Here is a 19376-nt window from a genome sequence, read left to right as displayed (position 1 = left end):
TTTAAATGCTGAAGCACAAATACTATAATCAATCATCTGTATCTCATTCATGAGGATGTGCTGAATGAACTGTGGATTTGCCCATGGATTTATTGCTTGAAGCTCTCATAGATGGCAAGGTAGTGTGCAAACAAACCAGGGAGCAGGTATATCTGAAAATAACTTGCGTGTAATCATTGCAGATGAGGCATCTCATCATTGTAGAGGAAATCTGTCCTGAGATTGCATTTTTTTAAAAGATTCAAAGATATGGAAAGAGTTTATGTGAATGGAGCAAGTGCTTTTTTTTTTCAAATCCGAGTATTATCAGAGTATTATCAATTTGGATTTTTCTTTTGCTTCAGATTTTCAAGCTTTCCTCTGTTTATTGTCACCGATAATATTATGAAGATAACAGTTAGATTTCCTCAGGTGGCACTGGACAATTTTAAATCTGCCTTCCAAGCGTATATATCTTTAATTGTTTTTATTTAAAACTCTCCTCTGACTGCACTCCACTGATTGTGATATGGAGGCTGTCCTAAAGCAAGAAGAGTCCTTCCCCAAATCTGTAGATTGTTGCCAAATTTCAAGTCTGAAGGTATTACCAGAGCAAATTGAAACAAATTTAAAAAAAATCTGCAGCCTTTTACTGGTTAGTTGTCGTCATGAGAATAGCTCACTTGACACTGAATATAAATGTTCCTACCCACTCTGATCCAATAAGGCTTTGCCAGATTCATCAACTTTTATTTCCACTGGGGCTAAGGACATGTTAGACCTGTCACAATATAGTATTTACAGAAGAGAAATGGGCAATGAATCAATACAGCACTTGCTTCAAATGATAACAAATGAGTGAACACCAACCTCCATGCAAGAATATAACATGAAAACTATCTTCGTTTCTTGTATATTCCTGACATCAACTATAGCTTTATTTCAAATAACGTCTTTCGCTCCCAAGTGTGATTACTTTCCAGTGAGGTTCTTTCAATGGAAGCAAAATATTGTCTGCATGACTCTCATAGCCTCTATACCTCCAGGCTAAATGCTGACCCTTTCTTCATTTCTGATTGTGAATAAAGCATGAGAAAGAGATGGATAAATGGAAGATGTTTACTAGTGCACACATACAAAAGAAATCACAGGGCAATGCAGCTAGACAATAGTTTGGGTGGCAAAACAACAGGCAGAATGGAACTAATCTAATAAAATTCATAATTTCAGCTAATCATATTTTGGTTGGTTCCCTTTGGCATGTGTTTCAAGGCTTCTTCAGCCTCATGCACACTTCTGCTTCATATTATTTTAGTTGGTTTTATAACTTGTCATTGGTGACATTAAATACTTATAAATAACTATGGTCTCCAAATCATGATGTTTTCTTTATCCCTTAATTATTCTATGTATATACAAGATGATTGTTAACAATAGTGGCTTGCCAAGGTCCTGTTGGCTGCTTGGTTTAATGGATCCAGTCAATGCATTTACTTCTGTCAGTTCCCTGCAATGGAAACTCATGCAGCCAGCACAACTCCAATATTAAAACTAAAAGGAAGAGCATGTTAACCCAGTCAAAAAATTCAATCTAAATACATCTTGGAAGTAGTTAAACAATACCATAACACTATAAGCCTTAGGAGCTGGCTGTGTCAGTTACATCTGATTATGGGTAGAGATTAGGACGACAACAATGATTAAAAGACATATAGACTGGTACATAGATCAGAAAGGTGTCAAGAGAAAAGTGTCAAAAACCCTTTAACTCTCTAATAGCATTTTGAGTATATCCACCATCTCAACTGTGGTGGTCAAGAAGGCAATTCACCATGTCCTTCTCAAGGGCAATTCACACGAGTATTATTTGGTGGCTTCCAAGTCAAGCAACATTTCACTTGTGAATCTGCAGGGATCATCTACTGCATCCGGTGCTCCTATCGTGGTCTCCTCTACATGGAGAGACTGGATGCAGATTGGGAGAATGCTTTGCTGAACACCTTGTCTCTGTCTGCCGCAATAGCGTGGATCTCCTAGTAGCCTCCCATTTCAATTCTCCATCCCATTCCCTTGCTGACATGTCTCTCCATGGTCCTTATATTGTTTCTTCTATTATAGTTTTCCATTATATCCATCTTCTGAGCCAACAACTCCTGTGTTTCTTTAACATTTTTGTCAGTTTCTTCCAATTTTCTTTTGAAGTCGTCCACTTCCATTTCTACGGCTGTTTCTCGTTCTTCCACCTTGTCTACTCTTTTCCCTATTTCTATCATGACCATCTCTAATCTACTCACTTTTTCACTACCAGACTGAGACCCAGCTGCAAATTGGAGGAACGCCTCATCTTCCAACAAGGCACCCTCCAACTGGATGGCATTAATATCAACTTTTCTGGATTTTTAAAAATTCTGGATTCCGCCCACCCCCCCCCCCCCAGCTCTGTGTTTCTCTCTTTTCCCTGTCTCCTCTAGTACACATATAATCAATTCTCACCTCTCCCCTTATCATAACTATTTAACACCTTTTGTAGTTGTGGTGGCAGGGTCAGGGATATCTCTGATCGAGTACATAGCATTCTGCAAGGGGAAGGAGAACAGTCAGAAGTCGTGGTCCATGTGGGGACCAATGACTTAGTTAGAACTGGGGATGAGGTCCTGAAACAGGATTATGTAGAATTAGGTAGGAAGTTAAAAAACAGGACCTCCAAGGTAGTAATCTCTGGATTGCTGCCCGTGCCATGAGCTAGTGAGGGTAGAAATAGGAGGATGTGGAGGATGAATGCGTGGCTAAAGAGATGGTGCAGGGGGCAAGGGATAAGATTTCTGGATCATTGAGATCTCTTCTGGGGAAGGTCGGACCTGTACAAGAGGGACGGACTCCACTTGAACTGGAGGGGGACCAATGTGCTGGCAAGCAGATTTGTTAGAGCTGTGGGGGAAGGTTTAAACTAGTTTGGCAGGGAGGTGGGGAACAGAGTGTGAGAGCAGTGTCCAGGGAGTATGGCCACCTAGATACGAATAAAAAAGATAACAAAGGTAGGATGGAGAATAGGGTAGAAGGTAAAAAAGAGAATATATGTGAGGGTCATTCTCTGAGATGCATATATTTTAATGCAAGAAGCATAGTGAACAAGGTAGATGAGCTGAAAGCATGGACAGATACTTGGGGTCACGATATTGTGGCAATTAGTGAGACCTGGCTGCAGGAGGGGCAGGACTGGCAACTTAATATTCCAGGATACATTTGTTTTAGATGTGATAGATCAGGGGGTAAAAAAGGAGGAGGAGTTGCTCTGCTTGTTAAGGAGGACATTACTGCCGTGAGGTGGCAGGATGGTATGGAGGGATCGACCAGTGAGGCTGTTTGGGTGGAATTGAGGGGTGGAGGAGGCAAGAGGGTGCTAATAGGGGTGTATTACAGACCACCAAATGGGCCAAGGGAATTAGAGGAACAAATTTGTAGGGAGATAACGTATATGTGTGAAAATCATAAGGTAGAGATCATGGGAGATTTTAACTTCCCACACATTGATTGGGATACCCATACGGTTAGAGGGCTGGGTGAGCTGGAGTTCGTTAAATGTGTTCAGGATTGTTTTCTAAATCAGTTAGTAGAAGAACCAACCGGAATGGTGTAATACTGGATCTCCTGTTAGGGAACGAGCTAGGTCAGGTATCGGACATTAATGTTGGAGAAGCAATTGGGTCTAGTGATCATAATTTTGTTAATTTTAGGGTAGTTTTAGGGAAGAGCAATGAGAGGCCTAAAGTTGAGGTTCTGGATTGGAAAAGAGCAAATTTTGAAGGAATAAAAAGGGATTTGGGGAGTATTGAGTGGGCAGGATATTTTCAGGTAAGGATGTTAATGAAAAATGGAGGATATTCAAAAAAGAAATTTTGAGGGTACAGAGTAGTTATGTCCCAGTCTGGATCAAAGGAAAGGCTGGAAGTCATAGGGAGGCTTGGTTTTTGAGGAATATTGGAAATTTGGTTAGGAGAAAAAAGGAGGTGTACAAGAGATATAAAGAGCAGGGAGCTGAGAAGTTGAAGGAGGACTACAAGGTGTGTAGAAGGAATCTTAAGAAAGAAATTAGAAAGGCCAAAAAAAGGCATGAAGAGGCTTTGGCTGACAGAGTAAAAATAAATCCAAAGGGTTTCTATAAGTACATTAAAAGTAAAAGATTAGTGAGAGATAAAATTGGACCCCTTGTAGATAGCGAGGGTAGGCTAAGTGAGAAGTCTGAGGAAATGGGGGAAATTTTGAATGATTTCTTTGCCTCGGTATTCACTAGGGAAAAAAATGTGGAACCAGTTGAAGTAAAGTAAAATAGTATGGAGGTCATGAAGCATATAAGGATAACCGAGGAGGTAGTGATGGCTGTGTTAAAAAAGATAAAGGTGGATAAATCTCCCAGACCGGACAAAATATTCCCTAGGACACTCAGGAAGGCTAGTGGACAGATAGTGGGGCCATTAACAGAGATATTTAGGATGTCACTGGCCACGGGGGTAGTGCCAAAGGATTGGAGGATGGTGCATGTGGTTCCTGTGTTTAAGGAAGGGTCCAAATGCAAACCTGGGAATTATAGGCCTGTAAGTCTGACGTCTGTGGTGGGCAAGTTGATGGAAAGTGTTCTGAGGGATACTATTTACAAATTTTTGGAGGTACAGGGATTGATAGGGAGTAATCAGCATGGTTTTGTCAGGGGTAGATCATGCTTGACAAACCTGATTGAGTTCTTCGAGGGGGTTACAAAAAAGGTTGATGAAGGGAAAGCTGTGGATGTTGTCTATTTGGACTTTAGTTCCCCACAGGAGGTTAGGAAAAAAGGTGGAGGCATGAGGTATAAATAAAGAGGTAGTGAAATGGATTCAGCAGTGGTTGGATGGGAGGTGTCAGAGAGTAGTGGTAGAAAATTGTTTGCCCAATTGGAGGCCGGTGACTAGTGGAGTTCCTCAGGGTTCGGTCCTGGGTCCACTATTATTTGTTATATATATTAACGATCTGGATGTAGGGGTGGAGAACTGGATAAGCAAGTTTGCGGATGACACAAAGATTGGTGGTGTTGTGGACAGTGAGGTAGATTACCGTAGATTAAAAGGTGATTTAGAAAGGCTGGAGGTGTGGGCTTTGAAATGGCTGATGGAATTTAATACAAATAAATGTGAGGTGCTACATTTTGGAAAGGCAAATTTAAATAGGTCATATACATTGAATGCTAGACAATTGAGGAGTGCAGAGCAACGAAGGGATTTAGGAGTTATGGTAAATAGTACCCTCAAGGCTGATATTCAGGTAGATGGTATGGTGAAGAAGGCATTTGGAATGTTGGCCTTCATAAATCGGAGTATTTAATTCAAGAGTAGGGAGGTTATGATGAAATTGTACAAGGCATTGGTGAGGCCAAATTTGGAGTACTGTGTACAGTTTTGGTCACCAAATTATAGGAAAGATATAAACAAAATAGAGAGAGTGCGGAGAAGGTTCACGAGAATGTTGACAGGATTTCAGCGTCTGAGTTACAGTGAAAATTTGTGCAGACTGGGGCTTTTTTCTCTGGAGTGTTGAAGATTGAGAGGGGACTTGATAGAGGTGTTTAAGATTTTAAAAGGGACAGACAGAGTAAATGTGGATAGGCTTTTTCAATTAAGAAAGGTGGAGATTCAAACTAGAGGACATGGTTTAAGACTGAAGGGAGAAAATTATAAGGGGAACATGAGGGGAAATTTCTTTACGCAGAGGGTGGTGGGGATGTGGAATGAGCTTCCGGCAGACGTGGTCGAGGCAGGATCATTGGTTACATTTAAGGAAAGACTGGATCGTTACATGGATAGGAGGGGACTAGAGGGGTATGGACCGGGTGCTGGTCAGTTGGACTAGGAGGGTGGGGATTTGCTATGGCATGGACTAGTAGGGTCGAACTGGCCTGTTCTGTGCTGTAAGTGGTTATATGGATTCCTCCCCCAGCATTGTCTGTATTCTGAGAGTTCCTTTTTTTTTACTCATTCTGCTTATTCCTTGAGAAAGAATCAGGCCAGAAATGCTGGCAATATCTTCTATGGACATTTGAAGATCTGGTTAGTTTCTCTAGCATTTCTGTGTTTTTAATATAATTCTAACTGTCAAATCATTCCCCATAAGACAATCCACTGATTTCAGGGTATTGGTCCAATATTCTCCATCACTTTTTTTTTGTATTGCATGTTATATTAGAAACCCATAGCTTTTTCCAGCATCTTGGAGAACATTTTGTTTTTTGAATTTGCTAAAGGAATGCTTTGCAGTCAGAAGCACATGTCAGTAGACTCCCAGATACAAGTCAGATTACAGCCTGCAGGTATTTAAATGCACAGCAGCTTTTAAGTTAGCTCAAATAATGCCATACTTCATCTCAAATGCAACAATGTTGTTCTGTCATGTTTCAAAAATACCCACAGACAAATTTCCAAGCTGCACCCATTGCTTTAAATTGAGTGGCTATTTGAATATGGGAAGGAAAAGCATCCATTTCAACTTGACAGACCATGTTGATTACAAACCCGCTTTTATACAAGATCAAGTTATAAACATTTTATAAACATCCAAGAACACATCAAGTTGAGAGACAGAATAAAGGAGAGGGAGTGCCTGTTCCTCCAAATCCTGATATCTTTCTGGATTTAAATAAAAGAAATCAATTTTGAAATCCTCTCAGGCATATGGAAAGGATTTTACTGTTACTTATTTGTTGATAGTTTATGTAAATGACAGCTGAGAGACAAAGAGACAGGAAGACTATGAAAGAAAAGAGACAAAGCCAGGCAAGGATACAAAACACTTTCAGGACATGAAGACAGAAATACGCTTGTACAACCACCAATGTCTAATTTCAATATCTGTAAAAATCTACGAAATTACACTAACAATGGTATCAAAAATGAAATTCCAGCATCAAGATTCCAAGATTTATTTGTCATGTAATAATGCAAAAAAAAGTAACAAATACAAAATTCATCATCTGCTTGCCACAAACAGTATGCCCAATAACAAGAGAAAGACACGGAAAAGAGAGTCCTTTTAGAGGTGTGGCAGTGAACTGATATTCACTGGTGATGGATTGTGCAGATGGCCGGTTCCATCTCAAGGCTCCGCCCCACCTACCCATGTATAACCCAAATTACCTGCCTATACCCAGAGCCCCACTGAAGACCATTGTAAGATCCTACCCTTTGTTATAAGCTAATAAATGCATGTGTTCTTCCTCCAATCGTGAGAACCTTTATTCACACTACAATTTATAAGCTTATTAACAAGAAGATGGAGGTCCTGCTCAAGCCAAGCATGCTCCTGATTGACCCTCTGTCTCCAGATGCTGCTGAGGAGTTTGCTTACTGGCTGTACTGCTATCAGGTCTACCTGAACATGACCAGGGATGTGTTCAACACTGATGAACTTAAGAGGTCAGTCCTCATTTCCAGGGTAGGGACCAAGGATTCTGCCTGCTCCAGCTGTGGTAAAGAGGGGACACCGGGCAAGGGTCTGCCACGTGAAGGGAATGCCTGGGAAATCCACAGCCTGCATAGCTCCTGACTCAAATTCCAGCCCCAAGCCATCACCCTCAGCCTGGAACTCGCCAGAGGCTACCTACTGCACTACTCGCTGAAGGAGGGTGTCAGTGGGAAAGCGGTGCGAAAAGCATCTGCAGCCATCTTGCCCTGACTTGAATTTGGCACCATCATCAGAAGGAAGGGTGGCTATATAGCTGTGCCAAAAGGTTGATGCTACCTTGCCTGCTGGTGCATCAGGAAGGAGGGGCTGCTTGAGTGAGGAGGACAATAGAGTCTCTATGATCCTAGCATTGATGGTCTGGGCCAAGACAGACCATGTCAACTCAGCAACATTATAGTGATTGTCAAGGTAAACGGACAATCAACCAGATGCTTAATTGACACTGGCACTACAGAAAGTTTCACAGACTTTCAGACTGTTTGGAAGGATACAGTTTATTTCTAGTGTCTCATTTGCACTCTACCCGTATCCAAGAACATTGAACTGTACATTTGTCTTTTGAAGGGGGGAAATTTTGTAAACATCGGTTGTATGCGCTTAATGATTTGTGAGCTCTGGTGTTGTTGGGTCTTGACGTGTCGCCTTAAAAGTTGACCTTGGAGTATTCTGGTCCTCTCCTCTTATAACAGCTGAGAATGGAGGGCCATTAAAATTAGAACCCACATGCAGCCTCTCTACTCTTAATATTGACCCCCCCCCCCTTCCCAAACCTGTGTCCAGATTGCAAGCTGATTGCTACGAAGAGCAGGTGGGACCAATGCTGTTGATCGGGAGTTCATAAAATCAGTGCCTGAGAAAATCATTGAACCCAGTACTAGCCCATGAAGAACACAAGTGGTGGTAGTAAAAGGGGAAAATAAGTCCAGGCTAGTAATTGACTATAGCCAAACAATTAATCATTTCACATTTCTGGATGAATACCACCTTTTCTTGAATTTCGGACATGGTGAATGATATTGCACAGTATCAGGTCTATTTGACCATCAACCTATCACAGGTTGGTAATCCGTTCTGAGGACTGTCCCTATACCGCTTTTAAGGCCACCATCCCTTTCAGTATTACCAATGGGGTTTGTATCTTCCAGAAGCAGATAAACAGGATGGTGGATGAATATAGGCTGAAGGCTACCTTTTCCTACCTTAATAACGTTACCATCTGTGGCTATACCTTGGAGGATCATGATGCCAACCTTCAAAGGTTTCACCACAAGACAAAAGCCCTGAACCTCACTTATAACTCAAGCAAATGTGTGTTTAGGACTAAATGACTGGCTATCCTCAGCTACATGGTGGAGAATGGCACCACTGTCCCTGATCCCGATAGGATAAGCCCCCTGTTAGACCTCCCTGTTCCCAGGACCACAAAGGCTTTGAGGAGATGCCTGTGGTTTTTCTCATATTATACCCAATGGGTCCCTCATACGCTGACAAGGTTCACCCTCTCTTGAAATCCACTACTTTTCCCCTCTTGGCTGAAGCCCAAGCGGTTTTTGCCGCTTTGCGAAAGCCACCATGCACGTGGTGGAGGAGAATATACCTTTCCAAGTGGAAAATTATGCTTCGGACATGGCTCTGACTGCTACCCTTAACCAGGCAGGCAGGCTGGTTGCAATTTTCTCCCAGACCCTGCACGGTCATGAGCTCAGGATTCCTTCTGTGGTGAAAAAGGCTCAAGCCATTGTACAGGCTATCAGGCACTATCTGGCTGGTAGGAAATTTACGCTCCTCACTGACCAGCATTCTATCACATTTATGCTCAATAACGTCGAGGGGCAAAATCAAAAATGACAAGATTGCTAGGTGGAGAATTGAACTCTCCACCTACAATTATGACATTGCTTATCGACCAGGAGCTCTTAATGTCCCTCCAGATGCCTTATCCAGAGGAAGCTGTGTCTCAGCGCACCAGCCAACTGTGGTCTCTACATAAAAGCTTTGCCATTCAGGGGATACCCACATAGATCACTTTGTCAATGCATGCAATCTGCCCTACTCAATGGAAGACACAAGGGAAATGATTAGGTCCTGCCCGGTCTGCGCAAAGTGCAAGCTGCACTTCTATCACCCTGCAAAGCCACACCAGATAAAGTCAGCCCAGCCCTTAGATAGGCTCAATGTCGATTTTTAAAAAAATCTATTTATTTATTTATTTATTTATTTAAGGCACCTCTCCCCTCCACAAACAGGAACACATTCTTTCTCTCTATCATTGATGAGTAGTTCCAGTACCCGTTCCCATGTCCAGACACCTCCATCTCCTCGGTTACCAGGGCCCTAGATTCTATTTTCGTCCTGTTTGGGAATCCCAGCTATATCTATTGTGACCGGGGCTCATTATTTATGAGCAAGGAGCGACGTCAGTACCTGCTGGCAAAGGGTATTGTATCTAGCAGGACGAGTAGTTACAACCCCTGGGGGAATGGGCAGGTTGAAAAAGAAAATGCCATTGATCTGGAAAGTTGTCAAAAGGCCTTCCAGACTCATGCTGTCAGGATGTCCTGCCCATGGCATTCCACTCCATTCGGTCACTACTCTGTACAGCGACCAATGTGACTCCTCATGACTTTTTCCTTAATTTTGAATGGAGATCAGCATCAGGAACCACACTCCAATCCTAGCTCACCACACCAGGTCCGGTCCTCCTATGAGAAGCAAAATCGACACCCTGGTGGAAAGTGTGAGACTGCTCTATGCCAATCCCATTTACGCCTACATGGAATACCCGAATGGCAGGGAAGACCTGGCAACCAGGTCATGGACCTGGCAACCGCCGGAACAAATAATCCATTGCCTCAGGTGACCCACTAGTTGCAGAACCCTTTCTCACCATCTCCAGTCAGGGCCTCAGAAGATTCAGTTAAGGAGGAAGAGTCATCTCCCTTCGTTATAGAACTGGAGACCCTATCACCCACTGTGCCTTCCCTACAAGGGGACAAGAATACCCAAGGTGGTCAAGGCCCACCAGTGCTGAGGTGCTCCTCCAGGATTTCGAGACCCCCGGACCATTTAAATCAGTAAATAATTGTGTATATTCTGATTTTTTTTTGCTGAGTCTGTGTTCTGTCTTCATCCACAGGCCCGAGTTATGCAGGAAGGGGTGAATGCAGTGAATTGAAATTCACTGGTGATGGGTTGTGAAGATGGCTGGCCCCTCCCCAAGGCTCTGCCCCATCTACCCATAAATAACCCAGTTTTTCCACCTAAACCCAAAGCCCAACTAAAGACCCTTGTAAGGCCCTACCCTTTGTTATGTCAATAAAAGCGTGTGTTCTCCCTCCAGTTGTGAGAGCTTTTATTCACGCTACAGGGGTCTCGAAGAGTTTGGTGTCAGACAGTATGGCCCACCGCCCCACTCACTGTATGCTGGCTGACTCTTTCACCGCACTGCCTGAAACAAGGGTGTTACAGCACTGCCTAAACCTCTGCCATTAGTGAAACTCCCTCCCTCTAGGAAACTGCTCCCCCAGCAAACAAGTGCTTTTCGAAGTTTATAGTGATATTTCTATATTATTAAAAAAAGTCAGGGAAGAATCAAAAATGAGGGCTTTTGGCAAATTATAATATTTATGATGTGTATTGTAAGTTTAATTACTTATACTGTTATGGAATATAATTAATTGAATTTAAAATTATTTAAAAATTAAAAACAAATTGTTAAAAACAATCCAGTTGTCATAAAATAGATTCTTTGTTCTGCACATCTGGAGCAACCACTGTGACTACAACCACTGATACTGATCTCTCTCTACAGTGTCGTTCTCACAGCTTTTGACAAGAAATTGCAATAAGACAATTGAAAGTAAAACTCACCGTCTATAGTCACAGCTCTCAGTACAAGTGACATGGTGCAGAAAGGCATTATTAACAAGAAACTTACATAAACGTACATATCATTAATATCCTGCAATATTGTGGTGGTACACCACTGGGCTACTGCAGGGGGAAAACTCTGTACCTGCAGGAGTGTAAGGGGACAGGACAACACCTGGCCAGCTGTCAATCAGTCGGCCTGAATGGATCAAGCCCCACCCGGTTGGGTGTAAATCACCCTCAAGGATATAAGCCTGCGCCGGCCTCCCGAGGCCTCACTCGGAGTTGCTGCAGCCACAGCCAGCCTGGCTCTGTGGAAGTATTTGTGGATTAAAGCCTGTTGTACAGTCTTTATTTATCTTTGTGTGTGTGTCTGATTCTGGTTAACAGTGCACCACAAATATATTATTAATGACAACTACCACTGGATTTTCTGTTCCCATTGCCACCAGGAGAGCGATTGCATGGACGAATGGAGTTTCTGAAATGCTAGAGTTCAGGCAATGCTGCAATGCTGGGGTTGCTGGGCCAGCACCAAACTGTGGGCTCCAAAAAGTCTGAAGGGCTACAAAGGCTTTTTTTTACCAAAATGTCCGGTGCCAAACTGCAAGCCCCAAAATGTCCAGTGCCAAAATGTCCAATTCCACCTTCAGAGAAACTGAGCATCTCTACTGCAGCCCCACAGATTCTGGTTCAATCCATTGGCAACCCAAGCTCCAGATTCAAACCTCCGATACAATCAGGAAGCTTTCAGCATCTAAGGCCCTTCAGAAACCCTCAAGCATCCTTTTGAATCTGAGTTCCAATTCTTGGTTCCCATGAGATAGTCTCCAGTACCACACAGACTTGTGTGAGTGTGATAGTACAGATTCTATCACCAATGTGTATATGTACAGATTATAGTGCAGGATGACTGTGGTTGGCTGAGAGTGTAGCCACACCTACTGGCAGATCTTAAAGGATTGCTCCTAGCCAGACCAGGTCATTCTAGACTGGTCGACCTACTTGTGATATGTTCCAGTCTTTTAGTTATTAAAAGCCTTGGTTTGGATCAACAAGTCTTTGTTTCTTTCGACGCGCATTACACTAACATAATTAATTTTTCATGCTACTGCTTTAGTGATAGATGATCTGCCTAACCAGCCAATAGGATTATTGAGTGTTGGGAAACTTGTACTCTTTCATTGGACTCTTTTGGGGAGTTTATCAGTCTGGCACAGGCGACACTAGCTTGTGCAAGGAAAACAAATGAAACTGCAGGTACTAAGAATCTGAAACAAAAACAAAAATGCAAGAGAAACTGAGTTAATTGAACAGTGTATGTAGAAAGAGAATCCAGATAGCCTGCTATCTCTCCTGTGAACTTTCAGTCCTGGTGAAATGTCCACTTTCTCTTTCTCTGGGCAGATGCTGCCTGACCCTTTGCATTCCTCCAGCTGTCTGTTCTTTGGTCCAGATTTCAGCATCTTGTGCCACTGTTAACCAATATTGAGTTTCAAAACTTCTCTCTGACATAGGGTAATGTCTGGGTGGTAGATTTGGCCTGTTATGAAGTTTTATTAATACATCAAATTTGGAATGATGTTTAGGAACCTTTAACTCAAATAAACTTCATACCAGATTTAACATTTTACCTGCTATTTCCTAATGGTGGATTCTACTTGAAGTCAGTTCAAGCTTAATCCTTTCATTTGGTTTTCCCAAACTAACTTCTCAGATGACAATCTCATACCATCCTTGCTGTGACTGTAAATTAGTATCCTTTGATCATGTGAAGCTTTTAGTAGGGTCAAGATTCAATTGCAGAGTGAAAATCTCTGACCATTGTATGCGCTAAAAATCTGCATTTAACAAAGCAGAGGAAAGCAAACTCATATTTCAAGGTACCTTAATGGTCATGTACACCAATACATAAAACATATTTACTTTTGTTCCCCCATCAAGGCACACAAAAAGGCCACTACCAAGGACAAAAAGAGAAGCAAGAGAGAGTCTCTTCAGAGTCTTTGATTATCTGTGAATCTCCATAGCTGTGTGGCCTCCTGTCTGTACTGATGGTGAGATTGAACCATCCAAGTCACCCTCCTTGGCCTCTGGTTGCACAATCCCAAAATGATTTAGAAGCTGTTAGCACCAAAGACCCCTTCATTTACCATCTGCACCCTCACAAATCTCTGTACTGATATCTGGTTCCCACAAGCCAGTCTCAAGCATCCCATCGCCTGGAGTGAGACCTTTAGGCTCTGAGCCCCGCATAGTCCTTTTTCTCTCATTGTTGCGATATTCCACCATGGCTCTCTGCATCGGTCTGCTGTTCTCACAGAACCTGCATCCCTTATGTTATGTATTGCCAAGCATGGGCACCGCAATCTTAGTTCTCTAATGTACAGACAGTCCCCAGGTTACGAACATTCCATTACCTGTGTCTGACCATAAGCTGAGTTTGTATGCAAGTTGGAACAGGTACTTATTGTTCTAATTTAGTGTTCGTGAGATAACATTATGCAATTGTGCCATTTGGTGGCACAATGTTCATGTGCATTTTACTCATTTATGTGCACACACAAATTAGTGATCCTTTGATCTCGAGTCACTAGTAGCATGCAGCCTGTACGACTCCTTCACCCACAAGTTTTCAACAGCCTGCAGCCTGTGTGGGTTCTTCAGCCACTAAGCCCCTCGCTGGTCCAGTGCCATTGTCACTTTCCTGTAGGGTTTTTCATCTCAATGGGGAGTTTTATCCTGCGCCAGTCCACAGCTCTCCTGAAGTCTGCAATCCCTCGTAGTCTGCTGCCAAACTCAGGCACCACCATCTTAGACACAGATTTCCATGGTTATAGGATGTAAAGGTTGAAACCTTGTTTTTTTTAAATTCTTAATGAATTTTGTGCCTATCTATTTAGTGCAGTGTTTCCTTAGTGACTATGATGGAATATGCCAGAATATCCACCCTGATTAATGGCTTGCTTATTATTCTTCAGGATGTAGAGAAGGCATGAGCACAAGAGATTTTTCTATGAATTTTATTTATCTCTTTAAAGCTGGTTTATCTCTTTAAAAGTTTCTTGTATTTTATATCTCTATCATTATACAGTAAATTGTTATTCATCGTTATGAAAGTCTTAATGCAAAGTTATGCAAAATGTTCAATGAATTAAAGCTATATAAAGTAATAGCCACAGAGTTGGATTTATTGGATTATGGAGATTGAAACTGGGAATATTGTTAGCTAATGATTTTGGAGGATGATACTTTGAAATTAAGATATATTAGAATAAGGAAAGTGTTGCCTATATAGGATGTTTCATAAAAACCCCATTGGCTCTATTTAAAGCCTGTACGGAGCTGTCAGCACCACTGAATCCACACCAGCTGCTCTGGCAATGCTGCCATATTTTCTCCCTCAATGCTGCCATATTTTCTCCCTCAATGCTGCCATATTTTCTCCCTCAATGCTGCTGAAGTAGAACTACTTTATAAATTATAAATTAAATTTAAAATTTATAAATTTAGACATACAGCACAGTAACAGGCCACTTTGACTGACGAGTCCATGCTGCCCAATTTACACCCAATTGACCTACACACCCAATTCATTTCAAATGGTGGGAGGATAGTGGATCCCCCAGGAAAACCCACGAAGACACAGGGAGAATGTACAAACACCTTATAGACAGCGCGGGATTTGGACCCAGTCTCAGTCGCTGCCACTATCAAGGTGTTGCACTAGCTGCTACGCCAATTGTGCCACCCCACCACACTACTGACATGTGGCCTCAGGCATACACCATAAATAGTGGGTTGTTATTTAAAAATGAGATGCATTTGAAGTTCCCTTGGAAGAGGTTGTTGAATCTGTGGAATTCTCCACACAGGGGAGTTCTTCAAGCCTAGTTATTGAAACAATTTAAGAAGAAAGCAGATTTTTTTTCATAAGATATCAAAGTAACAGCTATGGAAAACTGGCATTGGAGAGAAGCTGAAGCCTTGACTGATAAGCCATGATTATATCAAATGGCAGGTCAGTTTAAAGGGTTGAGTGGCCTCCTCTTGCTCATGTATTCTTCTGTTCAATGGGGTAAATTCTCATTTAGCACAGACATCTGCCTGACCCACCAGTTCTTTTTGTTAATTGGGAAGGATTTTCCACTGAGGAGCTTGAACTCATTATTCACCTATCCTCAGAGCTGACATTTTTGTGCTGCACACTCTTCCCAAACTCTTCCACAGATAGGCTAGATCTATAGATTGGAGAGATAGCACAGCAAATGGACTCCGAACATGCGTTCCACCACCACAATGGTTTTGAATGCAGGTGAGCCCTTCATCTCAGTCTCACCAGCTACCAAAGCCATTGATTGAACTGAATGTCAAGTCAACTTCATTTGTCATTCATACCATAACTACTAAAGCAATGCACAGTAAAGATAATGTTTCTCCAGGACCATGGAGCAGATTTACATAAATAGGAGTTAAATGTTAAGTTATAATACAATTTTAAAAATCCATGATATACTAGTACACATGTTCTAGGAATTGAGGAGCCTGATGGCATGGGGGGAAAAAGCTGTTGCACAATCTGGATGTGCAGGTCTGAATGCTGCTGTACCTACTTCCAAATGGCAAAAGGGAGAAAATTTACAAGAGGGGTGTGAGAAGTCCTCCTTAATGTTATTTACCTTGCACAAGCATTGTGTTTTGTAGATGTCTGTCATCTCCGCTGACTCCATTATCCTTATGGTCTGAGGAGGTACAGCTTCCAAACCAGGTGGTGATGCAGTTGCATAGGATGATCTCAATACATTCTCTGTAGAATGTAGTGAGAATGAAGGGTGGGAGATGAACTTTCCTCAGCCTTCACAGGAAGTAGAGGTGCTGCTGGGCTTTCTTGGCTATGGAACTGGTGTTAAGGAATCAGATAGGTTCTCCACTAAGCAAACACCGAGAAACTTGACAATCTCAACAGTAGAGCCATCAATAATTAGCAGTGTAATTTCCCCCCAGGCCCTCCTGAAGTTGACAATCGTTGCTTTAGCTTTATTAGTATTCAGGTGCAGGTTGTTGGCTCTGCACCAGTGTTGTTAGCAACTGCATCTCATCTCTGTTCTTGCTGGTCAGGCCCATTATGGTCGTATCCTCAGAGAACTTTATGATGTAGTTTGAGCTGTGTTTTTCTGCACGGTCATGAATCATGAATGTGAATGTCCATGGCAAAACCACATGCTCAAATATTATTCAAAGAATAATTTAAATAATTATTTTTAAATTATGACTTAAAACATTAAAGATAACACAATTTAGAACAATAAATTTCATTGAAATTAACTGAATGAAATCAAATTAAAAATGTTACTTATCATTTTGTGGATGGCTATTTAACCCTGGTGATTTCAATGTCCAATTGATGCAGAGTTAGAAGCCATATTCCATGATAAAATGTGAGGCAATCTCAGGAAGACCGCAATGCAAAATTATATTCCATGATAAAATGTGAGGCAATCTCAGGAAGACCGCAATGCAAAATTATATTCCACGATAAAATGTGAGGCTATCTCAGGAAGACCGCAATGCAAAATTATATTCCATGATAAAATGTGAGGCAATCTCAGGAAGACCGCAATGCAAAATTATATTCCATGATAAAATGTGAGGCAATCTCAGGAAGACCGCAATGCAAAATTATATTCCATGATAAAATGTGAGGCAATCTCAGGAAGACCGCAATGCAAAATTATATTCCATGATAAAATGTGAGGCAATCTCAGGAAGACCGCAATGCAAAATTATATTCCATGATAAAATGTGAGGCAATCTCAGGAAGACCGCAATGCAAAATTATATTCCATGATAAAATGTGAGGCAATCTCAGGAAGACCGCAATGCAAAATTATATTCCATGATAAAATGTGAGGCAATCTCAGGAAGACCGCAATGCAAAATTATATTCCATGATAAAATGTGAGGCAATCTCAGGAAGAGCGCAATGCAAAATTATATTCCATGATAAAATGTGAGGCAATCTCAGGAAGTCCGCAATGCAAAATTATATTCCATGATAAAATGTGAGGCAATCTCAGGAAGACCGCAATGCAAAATTATATTCCATGATAAAATGTGAGGCAATCTCAGGAAGACCGCAATGCAAAATTATATTCCATGATAAAATGTGAGTCAATCTCAGGAAGACCGCAATGCAAAATTATATTCCATGATAAAATGTGAGGCAATCTCAGGAAGACCGCAATGCAAAATTATATTCCATGATAAAATGTGAGGCAATCTCAGGAAGACCGCAATGCAAAATTATATTCCATGATAAAATGTGAGGCAATCTTAGGAAGACTGCAATGCAAAATTATATTCCATGATAAAATGTGAGGCAATCTCAGGAAGACCGCAATGCAAAATTATATTCCATGATAAAATGTGAGGCTATCTCAGGAAGACCGCAATGCAAAATTATATTCCATGATAAAATGTGAGGCAATCTCAGGAAGACCGCAATGCAAAATTATATTCCATGATAAAATGTGAGGCAATCTCAGGAAGACTGCAATGCAAAATTGCATTACATGAAAATGTTACAGCACATCACATGTGTGTGTGCCAGGATTGTCTGTTAACTGACAGGAAAGGTGCACTTCAGCCACACTTGGTAATCTTAAACGATCATCTACTTAATTATGGAAAAAATAGCAGATTGGTAGCACAATATTATTCAAAGAATAATTTAAATAATTATTTTTAAATTATGACTTAAAACATTAAAGATAACACAATTTAGAACAATAAATTTCATTGAAATTAACTGAATGAAATCAAATTAAAAATGTTACTTATCATTTTGTGGATGGCTATTTAACCCTGGTGATTTCAATGTCCAATTGATGCAGAGTTAGAAGCCATATTCCATGATAAAATGTGAGGCAATCTCAGGAAGACCGCAATGCAAAATTATATTCCATGATAAAATGTGAGGCAATCTCAGGAAGACCGCAATGCAAACACAGTTAAAATAAATCCTTATTGCTCTTGGGGCAAGGGCAGCATGACAGTACTATTGTGGGGTTCATTCAGGATTCTGAAGGCTGCAGGCATGAAACTATCTTTAAGCCTTTTGGTGTGTGCTTTTATGCTTTTAAGTCTTTTCCCCTTTAGGTGGAGGTAGAAGAGGATGTGTCTGGAGATGATCCAGCCTTCATTATATGCTGTGAAGGGATGATGATTCTCCCATGCATTTCAAGTCAAGTTTATTGACATTTGATTGTACAATTACAACCCAACAAAACCGTGTTCTCAGGTCCTCAGTGCAAAGTGCAGACCCATAGCCAGACAACACTCATACAGACAAACAATACATATAGATAACGTGTTTCATAAATGAGAGTCTCAGATGGTTAGTGTGAGCAGTTCCTTTCACCATTCTCACTGCCCGTGGGAAGAAGCTGTTTCTTAGCCTGGTGCTCCTGGCTCTTGTACTCGTGGATCTCTTTCCTGATGGGAGCAGCTAAAAGATGCTGGGTGCTGGGTGGAATGAGTGTTCAATGATTTTGCACGCCCTCTTCAGACAACAATCCTGGTAAATCACAATGGGTTGGGAAGGGTGGGAGTGTGAGACTCCAGTGATTCTCTCTGCCGCTCTTATGTCATGTGGATTGACTTCCGATCCATTTCTCTGCAGTAATCATACTGCACTGTGATGCTGCCAGCCATGATGCTCTCAAAATAGCTCCAGTAGAAGTTTGACATGATGGCAGCTGGTAGCCTTGCCCTCTTCAGCATTCTCAGGAAGTACAGTCATTGTTGTATCTCTTGATAAGAGAGATGATGTTGTGTGTCTGAGGAACTCCAAGAAACTTGATGCTCTTTACTCTCTCCACTACAGAGTTATTGATGTGCAGTGGAGGGTAGTTGTTCCTGATTCTCCCCACGTCCATGATCTTTTGCCCCATCTTGTCCACGTTGAGACTCAGGTTGTTACTCTTGTACCATATCACAAGATTTTCCAACTCTCCTCCGAAATGCAGCTCATTGTTGAT

The 19376-nt window shown here is 41.6% G+C and overlaps 1 long non-coding RNA gene across 1 annotated transcript in view; it reads right to left on the bottom strand.

Moving 5' to 3' along the window:
- Nucleotides 1-924: 924 nt before the first annotated feature.
- LOC138763626 (uncharacterized) overlaps nucleotides 925-19376 on the bottom strand; it is a 95834-nt gene continuing 77382 nt past the window's right edge. Inside the window, exon 4 of the long non-coding RNA XR_011357694.1 lies at nucleotides 925-1051. This is a non-coding gene — a long non-coding RNA (uncharacterized lncRNA). The remainder of the gene's footprint in view (nucleotides 1052-19376) is intronic.

Source organism: Narcine bancroftii, chromosome 1 (assembly GCF_036971445.1).
Source record: "Narcine bancroftii isolate sNarBan1 chromosome 1, sNarBan1.hap1, whole genome shotgun sequence".
Taxonomy (NCBI): Eukaryota; Metazoa; Chordata; class Chondrichthyes; order Torpediniformes; family Narcinidae; genus Narcine; species Narcine bancroftii.
The sequence above is the reverse complement of the archived record's forward strand: the minus strand, read 5'-3'. Positions and strand labels throughout refer to the sequence as shown.